We start from the raw sequence: 14,442 nt of genomic DNA on the forward strand, positions 1-14,442 counted from the left end.
TAGAAGTGGAGGACTTCCCTCAGCGCTTGTTTTCTCCCTCTGACCTTGGATGAACTAGCGAGCAGTATATTATGCCGGGTGATTGTGCTGGTCTGTCATGGTTAGCATTCTGGACTGTCACTGGAATGTAGGAAACGGATGAATTTGAATTGAACCATGAGGTGGTCTGCCGGCCCTCTCCTTGTCTCGAGGAAACCTGTCGCTGTTTGTCTGGGCCTGGCCTAATGAAAGCAGTGGAGGGAAAGAGAGGTGGGCCTTTGATCTCTTTGTTGCAGCTGCTCCCTGGGAACTCACTGAAATCAATGCCCTGTTTTCCTGAAGGAATGAATGGCTCTGCCTAACTAGCTTTGTGAAGCTGTGGGGGAATTCACTGCCTCTGTTTATTGACAGCTGAAAAGGAGCACATGGGGTGGAATGGACCTTCTTGTGAAAACCAGGCACAGGGAAAATGAGACCTCAGTTTAACACAGAGGAATTTGGAAATTCACCCCAAAGGAGACGTGGTTTCTCATGCTTACATTAGAATTACTCAAGTTTGGGGCTAGTGTGTAATGGACAATGGAGGTTCTGTCACAACTGTGTTATAAGTAGGAATATGATATGCATAATAAATAATGTTAAGTAGAAGTTGATTCAATACCCTCCTTATTTTTTTTAAACACAGAAGTAGAGAAAGACAAATATTAACCGTGATATAATCAGGTGATTCTTTTATTTTTGCTTTAAGAAGAAGAGAAAAAAATTGATACTTATTTTAGGCATTGTTAATATGATATCACTACGTCTCTAGAATGTGTCTTTCATTCATTTATGTTTCAAAACATCTCTGAACTTTGTATCTGTTTCATTCACGTAGGTGTTTGTGCTGTTCTGGATTGTGTGTTGGGTGGAAATACTACAAATCACGTTTAGTTTTGAAATGTTTATTCTTGGGATATTATAACTGGAAGTCTGTGTCAAACATAAATGAAACTGGCTTGTAGACCAATTTAGCACTTGCGATGAGAACGGTTCACAAATCCTAAAATTACTGTCTTACGTTTGACAACACAGTAAAAGTCGAGTTTATCACAAGGAAACATCACCATACCTTCTTTTATCTCTCCCCTCACTTGCTTGATTTCCCAGAAAGAATTTATTGCTTTTTCCTTTGGCCCTCAGCCCATTGTGCACACCTCTATTATAACACTTAACACATTGCCCTGTAGCTCTTTGTTTAGGTATATTCTTTTAGCTGGAAGTAAAGCAGCTGTGTCGTATTCATTTTTATATCTCCAAACCCAGCAAAGCTCTTGGCTCAGTGAATGTGTGCTGAATGAATGGGGATTGATAGCTCCCTGTACATTACTTTGAATGTAATTACTTATCCAGGCTTCAACTGCAAATACTACATTTAGGGAAACCTGATTGATCTATTGTTACCTGATTGGTGCCATAGCTTTTTAAAATCTTTCCTTTATGGAGGATTATTAAACAGTTTTTCAGTGTGGCAATGGGCAGTCCGTCAGCCTCTGAACAGGAGGCATAGAAAGTGTATGGCATTGTCCTTTTCAAATCCAAGCTCTCTTCTTTAATATTCTTTTTAAAAAATAAGTCTCAGCACAGTGTTTAGGTATTTTCAGTAAGAAGATGAAAAAACTTTTAATTTAGAGTTTTGTAGACTTTCACCTGACCAGCTTTAGTGATTGAGATGGATAGACTTCCATTTTCAGGTTTTAATTCTATGATGTAATGTGAAATAATGCAAAACAAAACCTTTGACAGTTTCTTTAACCAGCTTCACCACCACTGTATGTTATGAACCTCTTGTCAAAGGGAGCAAGCACCTTTACTTCTAAGTGAAAAGTGTGTAGGGGAAATGTTGATTCTAGAGTACTAACTCCTGTGATTTCACAGGACCCTAGGACAAGCCCAGTTCCTGAGTTATTCTCACGTTAAACCCGATTTCTTTTTAAACCAGAGCTTTAAGTGGGAAATAGTTGTCAACATTCTTTGGGAAAAATAACATCTTAAAATCACAATGGAAAACTTTAGAAAAGGTGAGGGCAGGGGAGAGGTAAGTAAGCACCCAGGTACAGAAACTGGCTAATATTTTATTCTCCATGTTATTTTTGTTTTTACCACAAAGATTACGTTAAAAGCAATCTGTTTGGTTTTCTGTCTTGATTAAAAGTAGGGATGAAGTTTAAAATACAGGTTTCCAAATTTACGAGTCGTGGTAGCCAGTCTTGTAGAGGGATAGGTGCGTGTATGGGTCGTACAAATGGGGTCAATTCGGCAGGTTGTGACTCTGCTGAGATTTTAGATTTCTTACAAAACAGGAAAATTACCACGGCCTTGATCATTGATAGACTCTCGCCCCTGTAAGTATTAACTTGTAGATAAGAAAGCTGTAAGCCTCTTACTTAGGTTTTATAACTCGGCTGCTCAATCCTCCCAGTTTCTGGAAGTAATTTCGTGTGACATCATACCAAAGTCGGGAGGGGTAGAGGGTGGAAGGAGAAGTAGGAAATCAAACGACACTTTTCCGTTTGATGTTTCAGCTTAAAAGCGGTGAGGCATATCTTGTCTACATTGATAGAACTACATACAGGCCCCAGGGAGTGACTGTAGTTAAAAGTTGTGTTCTTGCTGTGTTTATAGAACCAGATAACGTCAACTACATGATCCTCCATAAAAGAGTCCTTTTCTCGGGCCTGAAGACTGTTGTCGTATACAAGAAGAATTTCAAGTAATTTAAGAGTCAGACCCTCAAAATACGTTTGGGGATCAACATATATTAGATCTTTGTATTTATGTGTGTGTTTATCTCCATAGACAAACTTCCTAGCAGAAAGATACTTCCCTCTTAGACAGCTTCCCATCCATCCAAATAAAGCGGGCCTAATACAGGCTGATCTAGTCATTGAAAGGGAAACATCCTCCTTACGGGTTAGGTTGAATTACAAGAAAGACGGGTATGCTTACTGTCAACAAGTTCTGCCCTTCAGGCCTCTCCTCTGAGTAATAAGCTTGTCTTTGAAAAAAAAAATTGCAGTTAAGCAAAGGTTCCTTTTGGTTTTGGGTTGGTTTGTTTGTTTGGTTTGGTTTTTGTTTGCCTGTTTGTTTGGTTTGGGCCTTTTAATGGTCTTTCCTTGCTCTTTGTCATCTTTTTCCCTCTCTTCCCCAGTGCACCCTCAGCCCTGCTTGGGTACCTGCTTCCTTTTCCTAAAGGATAACGTTCTTAGTTGACCCTTTTACAAAAGGTTCTGATTATCATCTGATTTCTTCCTGAGGCTCTGAGAAATTTTCACGTGAATTGGGGTCTCTGGAAAAGAATTGCAAATACAGGAGTACACCTTGCTTCCCAGGTGCCGTGTTCAGCACTTCACTCACGTTAACTCATTTAATCCTCAAAAGGCTTTTAGGCTATAGGTATGGTTATCATCTCCATTTTACAGGCGAGAAGCTGAGGCAGAGAGCTGTTCAGCAAGTGGTGTAAGGTTTCTGAGTGGCTCCAGGTGACACCTGGATCTGAATGTAGGCATTCTGGCACCATGGCCCCAGCTCGTCACCACGTCACCACATTGTCTCTCTCAAACTAAAAATCCTGTAAGAACTTAGAGGTGTGTCTCTGGAAGGTTGGAATATAACACGATGGCATATTGACGGAAAGAAGTTTTTGATGCTGGCATTCCTGAACTCACATTCTGTATATAAATGTCTCCTAACGCAGTATCGGTGTGGTTTTTCTCAATGCCTTTTTTTTTTTTCTTTAACCTTTTGACATTTTTTTCCTCTTCTAGGATTGCTCTCACATCTGATGTTTCATGTCACATCTGAAACTCCTCTGTACCTCAAACTTAGAAAGGTAAGTGTGTCTCCGCTACACCCTCTGACTTCTGCCCAGGCTGCTCTCTGTGGCCAGCTGTGAGTCTGTGTTCTCATTCTCCTACGTTAGAGCACACGCCAAAGCTTCCCGCTCTCCACGGTAGAGGGGGTTATGTTCCAGAAAACACTTGCTCTCCGAGAATTTTCATTTGAGGAACTGCAGACCTTGAGGGAAAAATTACGGCTGGGGAATACGAAGCCTATTTTTTCCTCTTTAGAAAAATCAAGAGGACATGCCAAGAACTGTCATTGATACTCATATAACCTTAGAAATAAGGGGCACTCTACAGATGCCTTTTATTTATCATGACTTGTTTCCTAGAAACTTGTGATCTCCCTCCCTGACACTTAAAAAGACGTTTTCAAAGAAAAACAAATTAATGCTAGGGGAAAATTGGGGGTATTAGACTCCATTTAGAATCGTATTTAGTACGTTGCATCCATGACAATTCAGTCTCTAAATCATGCTCCTAAAGTCATAATGTGAGGTGATTCTCAATTTGCGTATATTCTGTCCAAATTTCCTAAAATTATGAAATAAGTATGCCACTAAATCCAGTGGAGGTAACCCAAATTTGCCCCTAAATTTGAGGGAACTCGTGGTCGACAGTATCCCCAATATTTATCAGAAGTTTTGGTTTTTATTTTTCTCCATCATACATTTAGAGATGATGATTTGTTTTAAACGCCTGTTTCAAAATAGTGACACCTAGTCATTAAATTTCATATCCAGCATTTGGGTTGTTTTTCTCCTGTGACGTGTATTCGTTCTCTGTTTAAGCCCATTGCCTTCTTCACCCCAAAGGAACCCTCCCCCTACTTTGCAGCTTTAGTGCTAACAGTGTTGCTTAACCATAACTTTTGGCCTCTCTCCACATAGTTTTTTGCAAAATGTCCTTGACTGCAATATGCCGTATTTTTTTATTCCAGTCTTCTTTGTAAGTTTTCTTATATCCCATTGTACACTTGAGTTTTTTTGGTTTTTTTTTTTTCTCCTAAACTAGATGAACCACTTCCAAATTTATTTTGCTCTTGGACTGACTTCTAGAAAGGCTGTCCACAGCTGCTCCAGGTGAAGGGCCAAAGTGAAATATTAGATGTGTGTGTTTAAATTCCTGTTCTCCAAATGGTTCTAATTGAAATTAATCCACTTCCCCACTCATACATTCAAAAGAAAGATTCTAGCAACATCCAAATGTGCCAGAATCACTTCTGTATATCATTTGGGTGACTTCATGATACCTGTAAGACCAATTCATGCCAGGCCTATTTGTAATTGTTTCCTCTAGTTAAATGTGACATTGCCATTAAAAGCACAGCTAATAATATTATACTGCTTAAGAATTTAAAAATCTTTCAAATACATGACATACAAAGTTTTGAAGCAGGCAGGAAATAATTAGAAACTTCTTTTACAAGTATGTGTTAGAGAATGGAATTGTGTCATGATCCAAATTAAAGAAAGATTATTGAAGTGAACCAATAATTCATACTTTCTGTTACATGTATTGTATTCTGAAACAGGTTATGAATATTTCCTAGTTGTGAACTTACCCAGTGTATAAAATCATTCTTGATACTTACTAAACAGGCCACATCTACTTTGTACATAAACTTCAGACTCTGCCCCAGTCATTGTGCCCCCGTATGGACATACGTAATGCATAATCTTACAACAGCTCTGCCAGGTAGAGAGATGTAAGCATGAAGAGAAGTTAGGGAACTTGCTTAAGGTTACCTACCTGGCAAGTAGCAGAGCAGTGTTCCGACCTAGAGCCATGTGACTCCAAAGCCGCTGCTCTTTGCACTCCACCAGCCCATCTTTCTTGGACTTCCTCCAGCAGAATAGTATCATTTGGTTAACGTTTTTTAACTAACGGTAGGAACACAACCTAGTATTAAGTAGAGTATGCTTCTAGTAAAAGAATAAGGGAGAGTAAAACACATTATCATACCACTTTGAGGTAAGGAAAGTTACTATCCAAGAAATAGCATTAATTTTTTTTTTTTTTTTTTTTTTTTTTTACTTCCTTGACTCCCTGAACAAACAAAAAGTTAAAGTGAAGGCCGTTGGGGATGAAGGGCATTGGGGGGTCATCATATAGGAGGGTGTTAACTATTGTGGGTACAATTAATAAATAAAGCACATATCTCTATCAATGTGTTTAAAATAGTGTTAGGAGTTATGCGTGTTTATACTATGACAAAGTGTACTTTATTTGGGGAGTAACTTAATTGAGCCATTATGTGGCATTTACCAAGGTAATTCTTCCCTTTTTGTTTGAGCACAGGAATTAAAAGTGATTCATAAAACAGACGCGCACACACACACAGTCAACGTGCAAATTAGAACCACAGTAGGGTGATCATCATTTTTTGTTGTTTCCCTAAAATGGTTCCCGTTTGCTAGTTCCGATTCAGGGGAGATTTAGAGCTCCCTGTCAACACTCAGCTTTACAGAGAAACTTCAGTGTTCAGTTATTGCTGTTAGTCTTTTTTGTGCACAGCTTTAAAAAATTGATTTCTGTGTTTTTTCCTATGGAATTACTGATTTTAATGTATAGAATGGATAAACGCAGGAGCATTATCTGTCTGCCTGCTGTCTGAGGTCTCTTTCTATAACGCGAGCCCTTAGCATATCGCTCTTCTGATTAAAAACTTGCAGTGGATCAGTCAGGACTCTTGGTTGCAACTGACGGAAATTAATGGGACCATTGAAGAATTCCAAACAGCCAAGTGACGGGAGCGTATTTGCATGTTAGAAGAATCACTCTGACAGCGGCATTGTTAGAATGAAGGGATGAAGGGGAGCCAGTCTGAGAACAGAGAGGCTGAGGAACCAGTAGGGATCTCGGTGTCCAGTGCGTAGAAATGTCCCTTTACTGATAAGCTCTTTACTTGCCAGGCTAGTAGTAGTTTGAAGGAAGCCACGTGAAAATTGAGTTCTTGGCCAGTAGGGTGGGCCGGTCCCCATCGTCCAGCACACCCTCCACCGCCACTAAGTTTTGGGGCACCACAGGTCGGAAGGTAGCCTCCCGCACGTGGTTGCCCCTGTCGGATGGTGAGGGTTGGGGCTGAGCCCTGTGAGTGCTCATTGACTGCCCCCTCCTCTCTTCCATCTGGGCTCCCCCATCTGGTGTGAGAAGGGAAGCAAGTGTCAGCAGAGGCCAGACCCTTAGGAGAGGAGAGCGGCCCTGCACTCTGGTTTTCCGAGCCTCTGTCTGCTTGCTCAACGCACCCTAACTTCCAAGTTCCCTGTCTGGGGGTTTTCTTCTTGGGCACCGTTTAATACCAAATGCTCATTTTCCTAATAACCGAAGCAGAGAGGGGGGCACTGTCTTGGCCCGCCCTGCCTCTGTGATGGGGCACTTGCTCCCCAGATATCTCCTCCTCTCCCGGGTCTGTCTTCCCTGTGGATGCGCCCCACATGCCGGGCAGACTTAGTGGGTGCTAGTGCAGCAGGAAAATGGGGTCCCCTATTTGCTGATTCTTGTATGTCTGAAATGCTTCCAACCAGAACTCCCTGTTCCAAAAGTTCTAATCTCGGCATACTGGCTGATACATCTTGGCTTATCTAGAATCCTCTCTGGTTTTCATCAGGGCCTTCATAAGCCTCATCCGAAGTCTCAGATATTCAGCCACAGAATTTAAATGGAATTTGTTTTGAGGACATGACTGACCCCAGAGTCCAAATCCCTGTAGACATTTGGTGTCACAAGGACCTACCGTTACTGCAACATCTCTGAATCAACAAATTTGTCACATTTATATCGTTTCTCCTCCCTGACACCACCCCAGTTTCCAGCACACTCTTATTTCCATCTTCTGGAAACCAACAGTTTCCAGAACTGTTGGAAACAGTTGGTTTCCAAACTGATGGAAACTCTGTCCGGGCAGCTGGTCTGGGAGGCACGTCCAGGCTCAGAAGCGGCGGTGTCCTGGGCCTCAAGATTCTAGCAGCACTGGCCTCTCTTTTCTCTTCCTAGTAGACTTCTGTTTTTTCCTTTGGTTTTTAAGCAATTCAGAGTTTAAGATAAAGGCCTTAAACTTTCTCTGTCTCTCCCTTTCTAGGTATTTGCATAGGAATCAGAGGCGTTAATCTTGTGAGTAAACTCTCGACATCTGTACTTGTTTCCTTCCTTCCTTCCTTCTCTACCTGCCCCCGGGACTAAAGCACAGGACAGCTGCCAGGTCCCCAGCACCTTTGCAGAGTCCACACTCCTCTCTACAAGAGGAGGGGTGGTGGCATTTTTTGAAAAATAATCTGGCTCCCATTGTGGCAGTTGAAGCTAGTCTATAGCACAGATGCACACAAGTCTGTGATTCTTTGCACCTTACTCAGGCGCCCCTCACAGGTCTGAATCTCATTCCACGGTGTCAAGTATGCAGGAAGTACTCACTTTTATATTCCCCATGCCGTCAACCTAGAGAGAAATTTCATTGCAGTCATTTTTAGGTGTCTCCCTTTCCCCCGTGGAGTGTGTGTCCTAGAATCTGGAGACTTCCCTGGCACCCGGTAGGTGAGGGCTGGTCTTTGGTATATGACAGTGGGGTAGTGGTCTCTTGAAGCCCTGCCACTCTTGCCCCAGGCCTGGCCTCCCTGAGCACACCCACAGCTGTCCTCTAGAGGGTTCTGCCCTGCGTTGGGGACAGAGCTGTGCCAGGGCCCCTTTTCCTTTCCAGCCCCGGGAGCTGGGGGTGGAGGGGACAGTGTCTTTTTCTCTCCCTCTTACCGCTCTCTCCTTCTCTCGACCCTGAAATTGGGCAGAGTCTCCTCACTGGGTTTAGATGTTAAGAAAGACAGACTGCTTCTGCCGTCATCTGGGCTAAAATACAAGGAATTACAAAGCTGCACCTGTTTTAAATGAGCTAGAAAGGATGTTGGGAGGACAAACGAAGTAACATTCCAGAGTTGTCCTGCTGCACTGATTTGGAGGCTGTAATGAAGGCAAAACATCACCCAAACACTGGTAACTATGGAAATGAAGAGAAGGAAACAGATTTGAGAGACAATAAGCTCGAAGAATCTGTATAGCTTAGTCAGTGAGTAAAATCTCGTATGCCTCCAGAGTTTCTAACTTTGGAGCAGCTGGGAAGCAACACGGTGAAGAGACTGACTATTAATAATGTGGACTCTCAAATCCCACACTCTGGATGCAGAGCCCGGCCCAGCTGCTTGCTGACTGTGTGACCGTGGGCAAACTGGCGTCACTCCTAAGCCTCAGTTTCCCCATAAGTAAGATGAGGTTAATGCTTCCTCCGCATACGGTTGGTTGTTTGGAGCATTCAGTAAAGTGATTAAAACAACGGCCATGACCTGGTGAGCATCCAACAGACGTTAACTCTTATCCCATAGTGGTGCCAGTGGCTAAAATCGCTGGTGGCGGAGGAGCAGGCCTGGCGGGTTAGCCGTGCGGAGCCCCTGCTCTAGGGTAGGTGACCTTCAGGGGCACTGACGATATCTAAGCTGAGAGGTGCAGGAGGAAGGTAGATGGATTCGCCTGAAATATGAAAGAAGTTCAGGATTGAAGATAGAGATTTGGGAGGTCTGTGACCCTAAGGAGTAGTTGAAACCCTGGGTGGTGACTGAAGTCCCCCAGGGATTGTGTGAGAGAAGGTAGAGGGCCAGGTGCCAGGCTCACAGATCTGTTCAAACTCTGAGCGACCCTTTCACAACATGCTCCTGTCGTCTTCAAAACGACTCCATTGCTGTGAAATGAATAATGAATGTCCTGTTTACGGTCTCCACTTCAGAGGTATAATCTCAGTCGCGGTGATCCAGCTCCCCGAAGTAAGACTTAGCTGCCTGTGATCTGCCAAATCGGGTGGGCTCCTTTCCGTCTGGAATTACAGTCCTTAGAAAATAAAAAACTTATCTGGGAGGCTTTTCGAAAACAGGCCCTGCACATCCTCAACCCAGAGGAGTCTTTCGCTGGAAGCCGAGGCAGGCCTCCCTGTGTCCAGGCTCGCCCAGTTCTTTCCCACTCAAATCATTTGAAATAAAAAAGTCAGTTTGAAGAATTTACTTAAGCAAAATCAGGAGTAACTCCAAGTGAATGAGCTGAAACTGGAGGGAAATCCCTTTGTTCAATTCGGGTTTCAGTGAGCGCTCAGCAGGCAGCTAAACCAGTTCATTAACAGAGAAAAAGACGCGTTTCTCAAAGCGGCTCAGAAGCTAATGCTTAGAAAAACAGATTGTGACAGCAGAAATGCGTTCTAGAAATCGTAACGCTCTAGATTCAGGAAACTTTAGTTTTTGTCATCACTGAATAAACAAATCATTTCCCCCTAAATATCTCCCCTTTATTTAAGACAATTCCCTCTAACTGATCTGTTTACCGTGCACCAATCCTCGTTCCTAGAAAAATGTGATTTTTCTTCCTACTCTGAAGCTCAGAAACAAGTATATCTAGAAATGTTTAATGTTATTGGGTCATTTAAAAAAAAAACGTATTCTTTACAAAAAAAATAATAGAATTGACATATTGAAACCTTTTCTCTGTGATTTCTGAAATCCAAATTCTGACCTGAAAAACCATTGTCTGCAAGTAGCATCCCGTCAAATGCAGACGTGTTATTCTTCCTAACTGCCTCTGCGCTGCTTTATTAAACTGTTGTAGACTGCGCATGATTTTTCCCCTGGGGCCACGCATGCTTTCAGGTTCTCTGTTGCATTGTTAACTATTTAAGCATTAAACTGGGGCTGAGATGGCAGGTGGGAAAGGCCGAGGGACTTGATCTCCTCCCTGCCAGAGTTCTCCGCTTTCACTAGTGCTGCTTACATTGAACGGCTTAAGAATAAGCTCCTGTGTGAGCCCTCGGAGGCCAAGGAGTATTGTTGAATTCAGAAAGGAATCTCTTTCTTTTAGTGATAATTTGAATATTTTGACAATGAAGCTAAGCTACTCCACTGCCTGGTTTGCGTACTTCATGTCATGTGCGCCCTTTCTAGTGAAGCAGAAGAGAGCCTCTGCCTCTCTTCATAAATTCATAAATTGGTATTGTCCATTGATGAGATGGGTAGGAGCAAAGGAGGAATCATCCAGAAGAATTGTACTCTCTTGCTTTAATGTTTTTTACAGCTCTTAAAAAAAATTAATATAGGCCTTTGGAGACCACCCAATTAAACCACCACGATAAAGGTTGAGTATTTTGAGAAGAGAGCTTGACCATGAGGATAATTTGTGAAGTGTTTATGCATCTGCAAAGCAAGGAGTACGTTTAAAACAAATACTCTGGGTGATTCAGAGAACCTACTCACCTCCAGTATTTCCCCTAAATTGTGGTGGATTATTTTAAAACTTTAGTTGTCTGAAAATGGCCTTAATTTTCCTGTTTTTAACTTAATTTTCCTGTTTAATAACTTATATTATTCAAAATAAATGGACATAGCCTTTTTGAGCAAATTAAGAGAAGAAAACAGGCGACCAAGTGAATAAATCGCTTAGGTGAGATATAATTGGCTGTTACATAATAGATTTACCTTTGTACCAGTAAAGAGAATCCCGAAAAGCTTCCTCCCTAAGAGGATCGACTGGTTAGAATAGTCTTAGTTGGAAGAAGCCGACTTTTATAATTGATTGGTGAACAGAGATACCCGTTTCCAAATGCTCACCAGGGATCAGTGGTGCGAAGCTGGCTGTAGACCTGTCTGGAGACTTGGTGAAAACATAAGTTCCCAGGGCCCCAGCGACGCTGTCAGTCAGTGTTAGTTTGTACTGCGGCCTAGGAATCTGTATTTTTAAAAGATTGCCCTGGTAATTCTAACGTATGGCCAGGTTTGGTAACCGTGGAATTGTATATGCAAATTGGAGACTTCAGCCTTTTCACCCTGCACGGTTGATAAATCTATATGAAGATATGAAGCTTTTTATGTGAGGCTTTTGTTGAAAATGAATGTCTACTGTTTATTGCTGATTTTTTTCAATTCATAATTTGTTTTAGGTTCTGTTATTACATAGACTTGCATACCCGTTTTATGGTATTCTAATACTGTTGATTTTTTAAAAATGCCATTTCCTCTGAGTTCTATTTTGAATATTTTATGTAAGCAATTTCATGGTTGTTGTTTTTTTTTCTACTTGCAGAAAGCAGGGGAAAACATCAGGGTTTTTCTAATCCAGTTGCAAGTAGGACAAAGGATATAATATAAATACTTAAAGATCTTCCTGGGCAAGATTACATGAGACGTTGAAAACCTTTTAAGTTACAACATTATGAACTTCAGCACACCTTTTAAATATATCAGATGATCTAAATGTTACAGACTTTTGCCATATGGTGTATCTGAGACGTTTAAAAATTAAGGGTGGTGGGTCTACTGACGTATTATACTGTGGGATTTTAACATCTGAACTTGATCTATCGTCTATTAAAATGCCTAAAAAGCAGGAGAAAATCTCCTCCACACATTAGCAGTTGTGTATGTGTTTGTGCTCTTGAAGTAAGCAAGCTCAAGTTGCCACGTAAGCGGGGGTGGGGGGCAGGGGGAGTGTTTTTCTAGCTTCGTTCACTTAAGGTGTGCAAGATCTCTTCTTACAGGTTTGAAGCCTCAAACTTCTGAGAGGTCTCCCTGACTGCCTTCGAGCTGATGTTTCCTGTCGCCGAGTAGGTACGCAAGCAATGATCGCTTTTAAAAATTACTTCTATCTGAGCATGTTTATTAGTAATTGCTTGTAAACACATAGTAAAAGAGGTCAAGGACATGCAGGAGGTTCAAGGCACTTCAAAAAGCCTCTGGTAGAGAAGAGCTACATTTCCCCCTCAAACTGTGAAATACCTTAGAACAGAATTCTTTTGACCTTCTCTTTTTAAAAAGCAAATTAGTATCCTCTGTGTTTCGGGGAATCAGATCCTGCAGTTAACAACTTCTCATATCCTCTGCCTTCCCCACACACAGCCCCCGTAATATCTGCAGATCTCTGGAATTTTCTGCTGACAACGCCATCAGTTCAAAAGCTTTAAAGCTGCCCTATCTTCACTCCTCACTTGTGTACATAAGAAGATGTGTAAAGGTTGCCTCCCATTTGTGGAAGATGTTGACTGATAAGCCTAAGGAAGATGCTGGTCACGTACCAGTTGCACTAGGGAGTCCAGCTACAGCTTCCAAGGCTTTGAAAATACTGCGGTAAAAGCTACTGCTGAAGTCCGCTGCTGTGTAGACAGCTTAGCCGGGGAGGATGGCAAGGTGGGAGTGGAGAGTGCTTGGTTTAGCTCAGAACATCCGGGTTTGGCCTCTGGTCACCATCGTCGTCATCAGTCATGACATTAATGGGAGTTAACACTCTTAGAAGTTAACGCTGTGCATTAGGCTTTGCGTAGTACAGTGTATTGCCTGCAGTATCTTTGTATTAGTGAGTGCCTGTGGGCAAAGGACTGAGGTGTCTGGGCCTCAGTTTCCTCATCTGTTAGATGGGGTTAAAGATGCCTTTCTAGCCCATCTCACAGGGCTGTCAGATGGGCATTAGTAGACAAAGTAGCATGAGAGGACTTTATGAGTTCAACTGAAATGTAATATTGTTTTACTGAAGGTTCTTTTGGCTCCATTTGAAATAGAATATTCTTACTAAATAATATCATGATTTCTTGGCCAGAAATTGAAATTCATCCCAGCGTGGCCAGCATGTCTACTAGGAACTGAGAAAGGCACTGGCAGTTCTCATTAGGGGTGTGTGTGGGGGGGTGGGAGTGTCTTGCCCTTGTATCTTCCGGTCACTGTATGATTGACACTGGAAGACGGTGCGTGACAACCAGTAAGATCCTGGAATGTGACTGCCAAGTATTGAGCGGTGAGTCTGTGGGCTGAAGACAGGTAGGGGGTGGCGAACACCCCAGGCCCTGTGTGTCTCTGGAGCTTAGCGGGACAAGCTCAGGCAAAATGGACAGGGCAGTCGCCAGCCAAGCTGGGAAGGAAGAACAACGTGAGGCATCGCTATAGGCTACTGGGAAGGAGCAGGAAGCATGCGGCAGCGGGAAATTGGGGCTTATTGTAAGCAAGGTGCCTAGCCTCCAGGGCGACAGGAGCACAGGACGGCACATTGAAGCCCCTGCGGATGGGCTGCGGATGGACCACACATGTGGATTGCGAGGACAGCTACTTAGAGAGGTTCACATTCCTCCCCATTGAACTGGGTATGATTGTAATGGTTTGTTAAACAAACAAAGAACCTAAAGCTGTGAATGAGGGAGAGAAAAGACTTAAGGTGAAAAGGAGAGGAGGCCCTGCTTGCTGGTGTTCCACTCTTTTTAAGCTCCCCGCCCCCTTCCTTGACATTCCTTTCTCCCTTTCAGAGAAGACAGTGCAGTAACTTGGAAAAGTTGCCTTGTCTCTCCAGTGCCATTTCCTTTTAAACTGGAAACAGGATGAAATAAAATGTCACCTTACCAAGCCAAAAATGAAAAACTGGGGTCCTCTTAAAGGACTAGTGATAAATATTTTTATATTTCTAACCAAGTATGTCTGGGTGAACAGTTTGCTTGGCATCCTTTGAATTTATTGGATGTGCCGTGGAAAGGCCAAGAGAAGATTCTCAAGTCAAGCGCTGGATAGTAGCTTTGTCCCGTAAATAACAC

General features: G+C 42.5%; 1 protein-coding gene across 10 annotated transcripts in view; it reads left to right on the forward strand.

The window, feature by feature from the left end:
* The window catches only part of PLAGL1 (PLAG1 like zinc finger 1), a 100,006-nt gene that overhangs the window by 65,467 nt on the left and 20,097 nt on the right, over nt 1-14,442 (forward strand). For 5 of the 10 annotated variants that reach the window (XM_033405840.2, XM_033405811.2, XM_033405814.2 and 2 more), the window contains 3 exons: nt 3,786-3,850; nt 7,942-7,973; nt 12,412-12,481. The gene's annotated coding sequence lies outside the window, so the exon portion shown is untranslated. Of the gene's footprint in view, nt 1-3,785; nt 3,851-7,941; nt 12,482-14,442 lie in introns of all 10 variants that reach the window. The other 5 variants (XM_033405808.2, XM_033405824.2, XM_033405810.2 and 2 more) reach the window with 1 other exon arrangement.

This window comes from Orcinus orca, chromosome 12 (assembly GCF_937001465.1).
Source record: "Orcinus orca chromosome 12, mOrcOrc1.1, whole genome shotgun sequence".
Lineage (NCBI taxonomy): Eukaryota > Metazoa > Chordata > Mammalia > Artiodactyla > Delphinidae > Orcinus > Orcinus orca.